Source organism: Myotis myotis, unplaced genomic scaffold (assembly GCF_014108235.1).
Source record: "Myotis myotis isolate mMyoMyo1 unplaced genomic scaffold, mMyoMyo1.p scaffold_m19_p_3, whole genome shotgun sequence".
NCBI lineage: Eukaryota > Metazoa > Chordata > Mammalia > Chiroptera > Vespertilionidae > Myotis > Myotis myotis.
Genome location: NW_023416335.1, coordinates 149,560,376 through 149,573,229, shown reverse-complemented (window position 1 = coordinate 149,573,229; position 12,854 = coordinate 149,560,376). Strand labels below are relative to the sequence as shown.

The following is a 12,854-nucleotide window of genomic DNA, read 5'->3' as shown; positions in this document are numbered from 1 at the left end:
AAAAAATAGATCCAGAGACATTGACGCATACAACAGACAGACGGATTTGAGGGAAGGGGTCAGGGGGTGGGAAGAGATTAACCAAAGAATTTATATGCATATATGCATAACCCATGGACAGACAGTGCAGTGAAGGCTTGGAGAGGGGGGGGGGGCGGGTGCAGACTAGAAAGGGTCAATGGGGAAAAAAGAAGACATGTATATATATATATTTTTTTAAATATATTTTATTGATTTTTCACAGAGAGGAAGGGAGAGAGATAGAAAGTTAGAAACATCGATGAGAGAGAAACATCGATCAGCTGCCTCCTGCACATCTCCCACTGGGGATGTGCCCGCAACCCAGGTACATGCCCCTGACCGGAATCGAACCTGGGACCCTTCAGTCCACAGGCCGACGCTCTATCCACTGAGCCAAACCAGTTTCGGCAGAAGACATATATTTTTAAAAATATATATGAGTGTAGAATGTTCTAACTTATTAACAAAGTCAAGTCAGGCTAATTTCCTTAATGTCTACTTTAAATCTTTCTTCCTGTGTTTTCCCACCTGTATGACAGGAGTGTTCCTCTCGCTGGCCAGGCTGGCGTCCATCTGCATCCCCCATCAGCATGGTCCTCATTCCATTCACCCAGCCTCACATTGCTCTAGGAGTCATCCCTCCTCTGGTGCCCATCTTACTGTTCCGCCTCTCTGCTGGTTCCTTCTCCTAAAAAAATGCTCAGATCTCTCCTATCCTGTAATACCCTTCCCTATTCCCTGCAGCCCCACCCTCCATCCCCAGAGGCTACTGCTCAGTGTTAGCCTGGCCTTCACTGTCTGCTTTAGAAGAGTGAGCTGCACTCCGGGCCCCTGTATGCCTAAACCCCTCCTAATCTGGTTGTGGACATCGCTACCCTGCCAACACTGTCCTCTCAACGGTCAGCATGACCCCCTTCCAAATCCAAATGGCCGGTTCTGTCTCATTCTCTTAGTTACGAAGGCTGCTCTCTCTCCCCTGTCTGAAATGCCATGTTTGCTTTGTGTTGTTTGGGGTTTTTATATATATATATATATATATATATATATATATATATATATATATATAAATATATATATAAATGGCAATATATATATTAATATATTATAATTATAATATATTAATATATTATAATTATTATAATATATAATAATATATTAATATATTATTAATATATTAATTATTAATATATTATAATTATTATAATATATAATAATATATTAATATAATTATTAATATATTATAATTATTATAATATATAATAATATATTAATATAATATATATATATAATACATTATAATATATTATAATATATTAATGGCATCCAAAGGCTGCTTCCCTCACTAAATTTCTATCAGTTTTATTGATTTAGAAAAGCCTTTGAGAAAATGTGTTGGATATGCACCCTAAACACAATTCTCAGGAAATACATATCAGTAGATACTAAAGGGAGAATACATTAAGGTAACAATTTAAAACACAAAAAATTTCTTTAAGATATTCAAAACCATCCTTTATTAGAGTGAAGATTTGGAATAGGCAGATGTGTTAAGTATGGTGATTCAACAATGGAATACTATGGAGACGGTAACATTTTCCTATGGCAAGTGTGCACTGACATGCACAAGTGGGTATAATATTAAGAAGAAAATGTAGGGCAAACATATTGTATACATAGTATAAATTCAAATCTCAGTAAACAGCACATAGAATAAACTGCAAGTCAACTTGTCCCCTTCCTCCTCCTCCACACAGTTGTGTTCCCATTCCAATACTGGCAACAGATCTTTAGCGACATTAGGTTTTACCTTTAATCCTAATTTGTCCTGGTTTTAAAATCGCACAGAAACTTTTCTTAGTACAAATTTTAATTATAGTGCTTTGTCATATATTCAGCTATTTAATAACCTAATATGAATTAGTAATAAGAAGCCTTTTCCCCATTTTCTAATAGCCTAAGAGGCCTTGTCTGAATGTAGGCAGTTATCAATGACTAAGAAATATGAAAAGCATTTTGTTTTTATTGCTTTTGTAAAGGCAAGGTCAAAGTTCCTCTTTGCATCTGAAGGGTGAAGTAATATCCTTCAAGAAGATAAATGTAATAAACTTCTGAGACATGGGTTTTTAAAAATTATATATGGTATTGAAACTTTAATAAAGCAATTACAAAAGAAATTTTGCACAAAATATTTTCTTCTGTAGATTTAATAAGACATAGATTATTGATTTTTAGTTTTACAAGTAGTTCTCAGATATATGAGCAAAATAATGCCAAGAGACTACATAAACTTGAGAGGGAAAAAGAGAAAGAGGGATCTAAACATTGACTGCATCCTTATATTCTTAGAAATTACCAGAATATCATATTTCAGCTTCTCTACAATAGTGGGAAATTACCAAAAATATGTTCCTGCCAGAATAAAGTGACTTTACTAAGGTAAAAAAAAAAAATCAAATACATCAATCACAGTAGAAAATTTAAATCAAACTATCTTCTTATAGCTAACATAAGCATAAAACCATATGAAACTTTTCACAAATGATTTTAATTTATCAATGAGAAGCCTGAGATTCAGTGAGGAGGCTCAGTTCTTTTTTTCTGCCACACAGGTAAAAGCAGAAGAGCTGAGACAGGATCAGACATCTCCCTTGCAAGTCAGTTCTATTTCCCCAACACCATCTGGAATGTGAAGGACTCATGATGCATTGCCTTGGTTGAGTTCTCTTAATATTCTAGATGGGCAGGTCTATAGTTTCCACCTAGAATATTAGAATGAAACATTGGTTCTCATTTTTCCAAAGCACAGAGGTTAATATATTAGAATGCCTATCCTAAATTGACCTCTCTTTTCCCAGTCATAAGTCAGCTTTTCCTTCCTTCCTGATCGGCACTGTCATTTCAGAAGGGTATGGACTTCTTGTTCATAGAAGGTTGTATGAGGGATAGCCAAATACTCCATCAGAAGGATGGATACCTCCTGGAAGGAAGTAAAGTATTTCTAACATGCAATTCCCATCCAGAAGATGGAGTGTGTGTGTGGCGGGGAGGGGGGGTGGTGGAGGGAAGAGGGCAGAATAAAACTGTGACTATAAGTACAGCCATTTTCACATATGAAAAGCTTCGGACCACTAGGAGTAACATGGTCCAAACCACTGTCCAATGTCGACCCCCTGAGAATGCAGCCAGAAATCCATCACAGTCACCACCACCATCAGCAGCTGTGGGAGAACCTCAAGACCTGCCTGGGGTCTGGTTACGGAATTCTTTTCCAGTGGGGTCTATTTGTGAGAGACATATGCCTCATGCCCGAGCAATAGATCAAACTCCAACAAAAGAAGACAATCTTATTCTGGGAACTTACTTTTAAGTACATAGTATTTTTTAAAGTTTACAGGCTGGAATGATAAATAAACTAGCTTTGATGGGATGAAATTAAGAGGTACGGGCAAAGGAGAAAGGTAAAATTTGAAAAGGGACAGAAAGTTAATGAGGTGGAGAGATACAGTCAAGCTGTTCCAGATGGCAGGATCTGACAGAGGAGGCCAGCGCGGGTTAGCAGAAGAAATGAGGATGGGGAGACGGGAGACACGAGGTCCAGCAGAGAGCGAGCGTTCTCAACCTAGATGATAATCACTTCTGAATCACATCACGGAGTGGACGAGAGCCATTAGAACAGAATGCTGGAGGAGCCGTGCGATTCGACACAGATGGATGGCAAAGTGCAGGGGGGTCTAAACAGAAAATGTAGGAGCAATCATGTTAAGAACAATGGCATTGAACTCAATGACTGATGCAAAGTTCTTTGTATTAAAAGAATGTTACAGAAGGGAAGAGATAGGAAGGACCTTCCTTTTCTCTTCCATGAAGACAAAAAAAAAAGTAAATGCATTGTTGAAGTTGATTGCAATTGCACATAGAAAATTAATTTCTGAAGAGAAAACCTTTTTTAAACATTAGACGAGCATCGAAGAGTTTAAAGGGATTCAGAAGTCACGTGAACAATCCTTTGAAAGGTTATCAGACACATTGTGAGACTGTCCCTGTTGGAGAGAATTAAGATGAAGATTGCTGGCTGTCTAAGATGGTTGAGTTTCAGTTCTCTCAGGAGACAAATCCTAGATTAATGTCTGACCTCCCCTTTCAAGCATGGTGATTCCAAGATTGGGGGAAGTGCAAGAAGCAAAGACTGCAAGGAAGAGCATGCGCTTGTGATCAGAACAAAGCCCTTTACACCTGCTCAGCACCAGTGGCTAAGTAATGCCCCTGAATGTCCAGGCAGCAGAACAGAAGGAAGGGTATCGAGGTTGGGAGGAGAAATCCAGGAGAGAGAGAGGCAGAGAGAAAGAAGGCACACACAGCAGGAAGCTGCTGGATGCCAGCCACAAACATCTAGCTCAGACACCCCACTGGGACGCAGGGCAATGGCTGCCAGTAGTAAGCTGATGGAAAGGGGCAGGGAGGGTTAATGCTATTCTAGGCCATATGTGTGTTTGGAAAGAGGCAGGAAGAGAAAGCAAGTAGAAAATAAAATGACAGTGAGGCCAGTCATAATGAACAAGTTTGAAATCTAGACTAAAATGAAGACAAATTTTTGGACATGAGTTTCGAGCAGGTAGAAAGAAGACAGGGAGATAAAGTGAATGGTGACAAAACCCACAAGGTTATCTGAGCCATGGCCTCTGTGGACTGTGAGTAAGTATGTATTGGCTGATGTTGACTTTGGCAGACAGAATAAAAGCTCCATTGCCCGTGGAGCACAGAGGTTCAGATCACTGAGCTAAAACGGTGAGAAAGAAGTAGAGTAATACCAGTTATCATGACAGAAAATGATTCTTTGCATATGAAGCCAACCAATCTCAAGGAGAAAGAGATGACACCATCATAACAAAAGAAAGAGAACAAAGCCTGTAAAACATGAAAAGGTATTCCCTTCTCAAAGGACCTGTTCACGTCTCTGGAGGTACCGCAGCCCCTGGCAGAAGAAGCGGGGCTCTCGGAGGTAGGCAGCTGGAAGGTAGGTGCCAAGAAGCCTGGCTTTACTTGCTCAGGAAAATTCCTTTGTCTGACCGATGTGGCTGGGAAGCTGAAAAACTGTTATTTTTGGATTTGTCTCCAAGGCTAGGTAATCAGTAGACAGTCTCATTCTGGAGGGAGGAAGGAAGAGTTGAGGCAGAAGACTCTCTCTTCTCTGGATTTCGGCATGAGAAGTAAAAGAATACTTTTGACAGTCTGGGTCTGTCGGTGGCCCAAAGTTTCTGTTTTAAGGGCAGGGATGGGCCTTGGGAGTCAAGGTTATTTTCTTGTTCTTGTTTTATCTTGGTAGGGGGCCAATAAGGCAAATAAATGGTGCCTTGGAAACTTAATAAGAAAAAGGACTCAATTCCTAAGTCTGAGAAGTGCTAAGTTCACCTAAAATATGTCCTGCCATATTATCGTGGGCCATGCTTCTATGTGGATGACCAGAGGATTTGTCTATAAAATATAAGTTTTATAGATCTTTTAAAACAGCTTCCCAAATAATAATTTATTTATTATTTTAATTGAAGTTATTGAGATGACATCTATAATAAAAGTGTAATATGCTAATTAGACTGGACATCCTTCCGGACGACCTTCCAGATGAAGCTGGGGCTGAGAGGGAAGCCCGGGTCCTGGATCCCAGAGGGAAGCCAGTGCCGGCAGCCGGGGGAAGGAAGGCCTACTCTTGTGAAATTTTGTGCATTGGGCCTCTAGTTGGTTAATAAAATTATAGGTTTCAGGTGTACAATTATATCATACATCATCTGTATATTGTATTGTGTGTTTAGTTAAGTCTCCTTTCATCACCATTTATTCCCCCCTTTACCCTCTTCTACCCCCCAACCTCCTTTCCCTCTGGTAATCACCATACTGTTGTCTGTGTCTATGATTTTTTTCTTAATACCTTCACCTATTTTACCCAGTCCCCCATGCTCCCTGCCCTCTGACAGCTGTTAGTCTGTTCTCTGTATCTATGTCTGTTTCTATTTTCGTTTGTTTATTTTGTTCATGAGATTCCACATGTAAGCGAAATCATATGGTATTTGTCTTTCTCTAACTTATCTCACTTAGCATAATACTCTCCAGTTTAAAAATGCTGATTATCCCATAAAATGTCCCAGTCCAGGATTCTAGTAGTCAATAGATATTTGTTAATTGGACAACAGATGAATAAAGAAACCTAAAAAATATACCCAAGTAAAATACTAAGAATATGAATGCATATAGAAAATAGTTTCCCTTTAATTGCATACATCCCTTTTTCCTTAAGAGAATTCAAAAGATATTGTAATTGCCGTACTGCTTTTTCTTATGGGTGACATCAACCACAAATAACAAGGTTGTCTCAGAAACATGAAACAGATCTTTCCCCCTTCTAAGAGCTCACAGGAAATTTGAGTCCTACCACTGTCAACGAATGCCAATCCAATTCATTTCAACAGACAGTTACTAAGCATCTACTATGTCCAGGGCACTCAGGTAAATATCTGGAGGAAGTATATTAGGTGCAGCCTTCATGAGTATAAAGAAATATGTGTACTTGGGGGTTGAGGGTGAGGATGTGCAAGTTGTATGGGTAGGAAGGATGGGACAGAAATTTCATCCAAGTGCACAGCCACACTACACCCCCCTGGAAAAGACGGGGCATTTAAGGTTATAATTACATACAATTCTTGGTTTCAGTATTACAGCCTAAGAAAAATAGCACCCCAGGTAGGGATGAGGTGATGGAACTCATGCATCCATTTCAGAACAACAGGTAGCACTGGTGGGACTTGAACTTTGTTGAACAGGGGATGGCAAGGTTGGCGTTCCATTACTCAGGCACATTCCTGGCCAACATTTGAACATCTAGTCAAACACGCAGAGGAGCTAAATGATAGCAAATTGATTCCATAGAGATATTTTTGTTGTTGTTAATCCTCACTGAAGGGTATTTTTTTCCATTGATTTTCAGAGAGAGAGGAAGGGAGACAGAGAGAGGGAGAAGAACATTGATGTGAGTGAGACACTCTAATGGCCACCTCCCAATTGCCCCCAGTGCCCCACCAGGCCAGAGATCGAACCTGCAACCCAGGTACATGCCCTTGATGGAGACCACTGAGGCACATTGGCCAGGGAGAGAGATTTTATTTTAGTCATCAACTGGAAGTCTTCAGCTAAATACCAGATAAAAAAGAGCAGATATAAAGATATTGGAAGGAAAAGTGAAATACCAACTATGAAGAAGGTATCAATACTTTCTTCATTGATATAGATTTTTTTAAATTTTAAAATTGATTTTAGAGAGGAAGGAAAAAAAAAATATATATATATATATATATATATATATATAGAGAGAGAGAGAGAGAGAGAGAGAGAGAGAGAGAGAGAGAGATCGGTTGCCTCCCATATATGCTTCAATCGGGGATGTGGCCTGTAACCTGGGCATGTGCCCTGACTGGGAACTGAACCCACAACCTTCTGGTGCACAGAAGTATGGTACAACCAACCGAGCCACACGGGCCAGGGCTGATCTAGATTTTTAACAACTATCTTAGTAAACATTTAAATCTCTATTCGCGGTGTGAGGTAGATGCTTCCATAAGACTCAGAAAACTGGAAAAAGCTTAAAAATATTTGTAAGAACTAAAAATTGCTTGGTTTCACTTGCATTCTGGTATGTAGGATTTAGAAAAGAATTTCTGAAATACACGAATAGAAAATATTGATTGTTTCATGATTATAATGTAAGACAAGCATCAAGTTCTCAGCATCAAGCTAAGTAAATGCTAAAATCAGATAAGAAAAGAACTTTTTTGAATAAGAGAGCTTTAGAAGTCTTAGCCAAAACCACCACATAAAGAATAGACTTTCAATAGCAATTCATAAACAGAAATTATACATTTGTATCAATTGCAGAGGATAAAGTCAAAACAGTACTTACTATCTCATACTAACAGCTTAGTTTAAAATGGATTGTTTTTCCTGTATTCCCCCAAAGAACTTTTGGAAGGACTTGCTCTGCTATCCAAACAACTTGCAAATGCATTAGGTCAGTTGGGCTATAGTATCTATTCTCTTTCCTGTTACTGATCTATTTCTCACGATTTGCTTTGTGCTCATTCTTCTGCCAAATAAAATATTAATTGCATTTTTAGCTGCACTGCTGGCCATCAAAGAATTCTGATATGTCGAGCTAAACTGATAGAAATAGCATCCATTAACATATTTATAGGTTCAGAGCTTAGAGCATAATTACATCCATTAATTACTCGACAGCGCCTTATATTACAGGTTAAAAAAAGGGGAGGGCATTTTCAGCTACACACTTTTACCCAGAGTAAAGTTGTTTTTTTTTTTTTTAAATAATACATTCTCTCTAAAGAAAATTCTATCTAAAAAATAATAATAAGTAAGACAAGAGGGCTCACATATCTATACGTACCTAAGGCTAGCTTTTTGAAGCCACCATTCATTAACTTTGGGATGGAATGCACGCAAAGTAAATGAGATGGTATAGAGTGATTTCCAAGAAAAACACATTTTCAATATTAGAGGCTGAATTAATATTTTAGAGTTGTCAGAGAGACAATCTCAAGCCAGTCATACTTGAGTGTAAGACCCAGAGCAACAATTTTTACTTTCAAATAAAGTTCGAATATCACCTAGGACCAAAGCATTTCAAATTACCTACATTTATGAACGTGCAATTCTAAAATTAAAAAAATTAATGCTGTCCTGGGAAAAAGCTCACGAGATTTGGACATTACTAGGATAAACAATAATTCTGTGGATTCACCGGCTGTGCCGGTCCCCGAGGCAGCCGATGGCATTTCAGTAAGTGTATCAGGGAAAGGACAGTAACACATGCTTGATGCCTCTTGACCAGTGAATCAGCAAGCAAAACGATGGTTTCCCATAATAACTTCAGTCCCGGACCCAGACACATTTTCTTTTCAGGAAAGAATAAAGTCATTCAGGAAAAAACATACAAGCTGGTTCATGATTTCAGCATGAACACAACCAGGCTGTGAGGGGAAAGCCAAGCCGAGTTACCTGCACATATACATCTATACATATTTCACTGACTTCTTTGTTGCCTGACAGTAAACTGAAAAGACAGTCATATTTGAAAGTAAAAACCATTAAACTGTGTTTATAGGCCACCGCAACAGACTCGGTGAGTGAATAGGAAGAGAATCACAGTACCTTTAGTGAGTCGCCTCAGAATTTGACAGCGGCATTTGAAAGAGACAGCTATCATTCTTGCTCCCTGCTTTCTGTGGCCAAGTGTACTCGGGGCTCTGCTCTGCTGGCTGCAGCGGCAGCCTACGAATTCCTTGCGCACATACCACGAGAAAGGTAGTCCCAGTGGGGAGTGACAACGCTTAATTCCTCTTGGCTGATGCAGAGGTCCGCTGTCATCTGGCAGAGCTGTGTCATTCACTACTACTACCACCCCTGCCCGCCACAACCCCCTCCCCCTGCACCATCACGATGGCTTAGAAAGTAAGGCTGTTTCGATAGCAACAAAGCACCAAATTGTAGGAAGCAGGGACGACGCCGGGAGAGGAGCCATTCCATAAATCTAGCGCTAAGCACCGCGCGGTGCCTCCAGTTTTAGGCAAAGGCATATGCATTCCAGGCAGTTCAGCCGTCCCCACCCCCTTCCGTCCCTGTGCTTCATGTGTCTCACTTAACTGGAAACGCAAGTGAAATGCTTGCCCTCTGACTTTAGGAACAAATGTGTGCATCTTATACCATGTTCTTTTAATAACAAAAAAAGAAAGGCAAAGGAAGGATGCAGATTATCTTTGGGATGCAGTAGAGAACAATTACTTTGCGTCTCTCAGGGAAGCAGCCTTATGATAGTGTCAGAAAGGCAGGCGTCTGTGGCACTTTACACATCTACTGAGGGTCAAGCAGGCTAGGTTTAGAGGTGAAATGCAAGAAGGGCTGAGGGAAAGGGCTCAGGCAGGCAGGCAGACCATGGGGCAAAAGGAATCCCGGCCCCTTTAATCACCCTTTCCAAAACAGGACTTGGCTGGAAAGCAGCACAGTCAAGACTGTTTCTAAAGAGGTGGGGAATAAAAGCAAACAAGGCCAAGTATTTCTATTTTTAATGCACCTTACGATAACCCTCCCCCAAACCGTTCTTCTCACGGTGCAAATAAAAGCCTTGCGACACAGCAAATATCTGTGAGTATCTGCTCCAGTGGAGTAAAAAGCAAATTAACAAACCCTTCACAATCCATTCACAGACTGACAAGAAGGCGGAGCTCATTTCTCCTTCTGCCAGCACCCGCCGACTCACTCCACAGTTAATACCAACGGACATTTGGTATGGAATTTTCATCACAACCCAAGGAGCTCCCACAGGAGTTAACGCAAACATTCAGAAAACAAGCAAACAAAAAATACAGTTGGTCAGGAACTTTAAAAAAATCAGTTAGTCCAAATGAAAAGCTATATCACTGTCCAAATTATTTGATTCATATTTCTAGGACTCTATGAATTATTCACACAGACTTATCCTCTACTATAAGACTGCACAAAAACCTTTCAAGCTGGTTTCTAAAGTTATTTCCAATGTTCCAAATTTAGTGATAGAGCTTTCTCCTTTCCATTCATAAATTCCACATTAAGTCAAACAATTTCAATCCCCTGATATTGAAATGCACATGCATTCTATTTTGGGTACAATAGAAAAATAACTCCTATGTGGGAAAAAAAAAAGCTGAGTATCATGGGCATCTACTTTAAAGGTCTTTGGAAAGAACAGAATTCCCTCACCAAGATGGTCTAGCTAAAGCAGGCAGCCACCACTGATCAATAGGAAAGTAAATTAAATGGATTGTATTGCAGAATCAAATTTTTATAATTGTTCCAATTAGCCTTAATCTGTTTTGAATTTCAACCCATCCTATTTTCATCCCTGGTAATACTTTAGCCCCTTTGATATTTTTTTGCTCTAAAAGCAAATGTACTTTAGTGCTAGAGAATTGGGTTATTAGCTAAAGTGAGGTAAATATTTATAGTTAGCTCTTTCCAAGATCCTTCCCCCAATTTAACATCTTGCTTTAAAACCAGGCACTCAGAATATGCAGCTGTCAAATGGCATTAGTAAAATCTTGCCCATGCAACATCACCACTCCAGCCCATTATAATAATGTCTTTTCAAATAAAACTCAAAATCATGCAGGAATCTCTTGCCCCTCTGCTATTATGCCTACTCAGATCTAATTTGCTTCTTCCTTAAGGCTAAAATGATCACATATTTCCCATCTGACTAGACGCTCAGGCTCAATTTTTGTAAGGATTGTCCGCTGGTCCTAAGGAAGATCTTCAGAACGACTAAAATGTCCTATTTTACTGGCAGGGGAAAAATTCTTCCTGGCGCCCTTTGAAAGGTTTCTGGGGCTCAACTTAAGGGATTTATTTTTCTCTTTGGATAATGTGGCTGCCAACCCATATATATCCTATTAGCCAGCTCAGGCTCAGCTCCAGGAGTCTTAGAGAAAGGAACCCCTTTCCAGGAAGTGGAGGAATCTGCCCTGTGTTCCCACCGTCTTCCATTTTTGACCTCGCTAGTCCTCATGGATTTCCCTGGGAGCAATTCCCAGCCCAGTTTTTGCCCTCAGACCTTCCTCTGCCCTCCACCTAATGCGAGCCTAGCCTCAGACCCTGAACGCTAGTGCTGGCAAAATGCCTTCCAGATGCGCATGGTTTTCTACCTCAAAAATCACTCCCCTGTAGGACAAAGGTCCCAAGGGGCCAAGGCAGCTGGGCACAGTCTAACATAAGCCACCAGTGGGCAGAGTGACCTTCATTTCTCAGCCACCAGGTTACTGCAAGCAGGTGTGTTTGGGATCCTGTCATCAACCATGTTAAGTATGGTGGCTCCGCTATGTAGATAACTCAACTTTCCAACATGCTCTTTGAAAGTCACCAAGTGGAGACTAGGGACATAGCAAGCAGTCAAAATGGTACAAAATATTTGTCTGGTTAAGCTCCAAAAGTGATCTGGAGAAAAGCTAGTTCATGAGGTTTGTTCCTCTTTAAAACAAACAAACAACAACAACAAAATATACGAAAACATAACTTGCTGAATTCAGGGCTCATTATTCTGTTAAAATGATCCTCCTTATTTCAGGATTTCTTTAAAATATTAGTTTTCCTAAGATACAATACAAGTATACTATGTCTATAGAGAACTTAGTGAGTTACAAAGCACCTTCACACACAATGGGTCATAGTTACTAACTGTTAGGCACAGCCCAGGTCTTTGGGGTATTTTATTTTACTTATTTATTTTTACTACTTAACTCCCCACCCCCACCTAAGGATATGTTTCCATTGATTTTAGAGAGAAAGGAACAGAGAAGGAGAGGGAAAAGGAGAGAGAGAGGGAGAAGGAGAGAGAAAGGGAACCATTGATGTGAGAGAAACATGGATTGGTTGCCTCCTGTATGTGCCCCCAATGGGGATAGAAGCTGCAACTTAGGTATGTGCCCTGACTGGGCATCGAACCCGAGACCTTTTAGTGTACGGATGAGTCTCCAACCAACTGAGCCACACCAGCCAGGGCTTTGGGGCATTTTAGAGTACAATGCTCATGGAAGTATTAAAGATGTGCCCAGCACCCCTTTACAACTTCTTATGGACAATTTCATTGGCTTAATCCTTAGCTTATAATAATCGGCCGTGCTTGGTATCCTTTTCAAAGATGCTAAAAGCAACCATGAGCCTCAGATACTATAATCCGAGTGGCCCCTGTCTGCCCCTTAATTCATGGAGTGTGTCAATGTGAGCCCAAACATAGGGATCGGGCT

The 12,854-nt window shown here is 40.1% G+C and overlaps 1 protein-coding gene across 5 annotated transcripts in view; it reads right to left on the bottom strand.

Moving 5' to 3' along the window:
- GRIP1 (glutamate receptor interacting protein 1) overlaps window positions 1-12,854 on the bottom strand; it is a 669,834-nt gene that overhangs the window by 256,314 nt on the left and 400,666 nt on the right. The gene's annotated exons all lie outside the window — the stretch shown is intronic.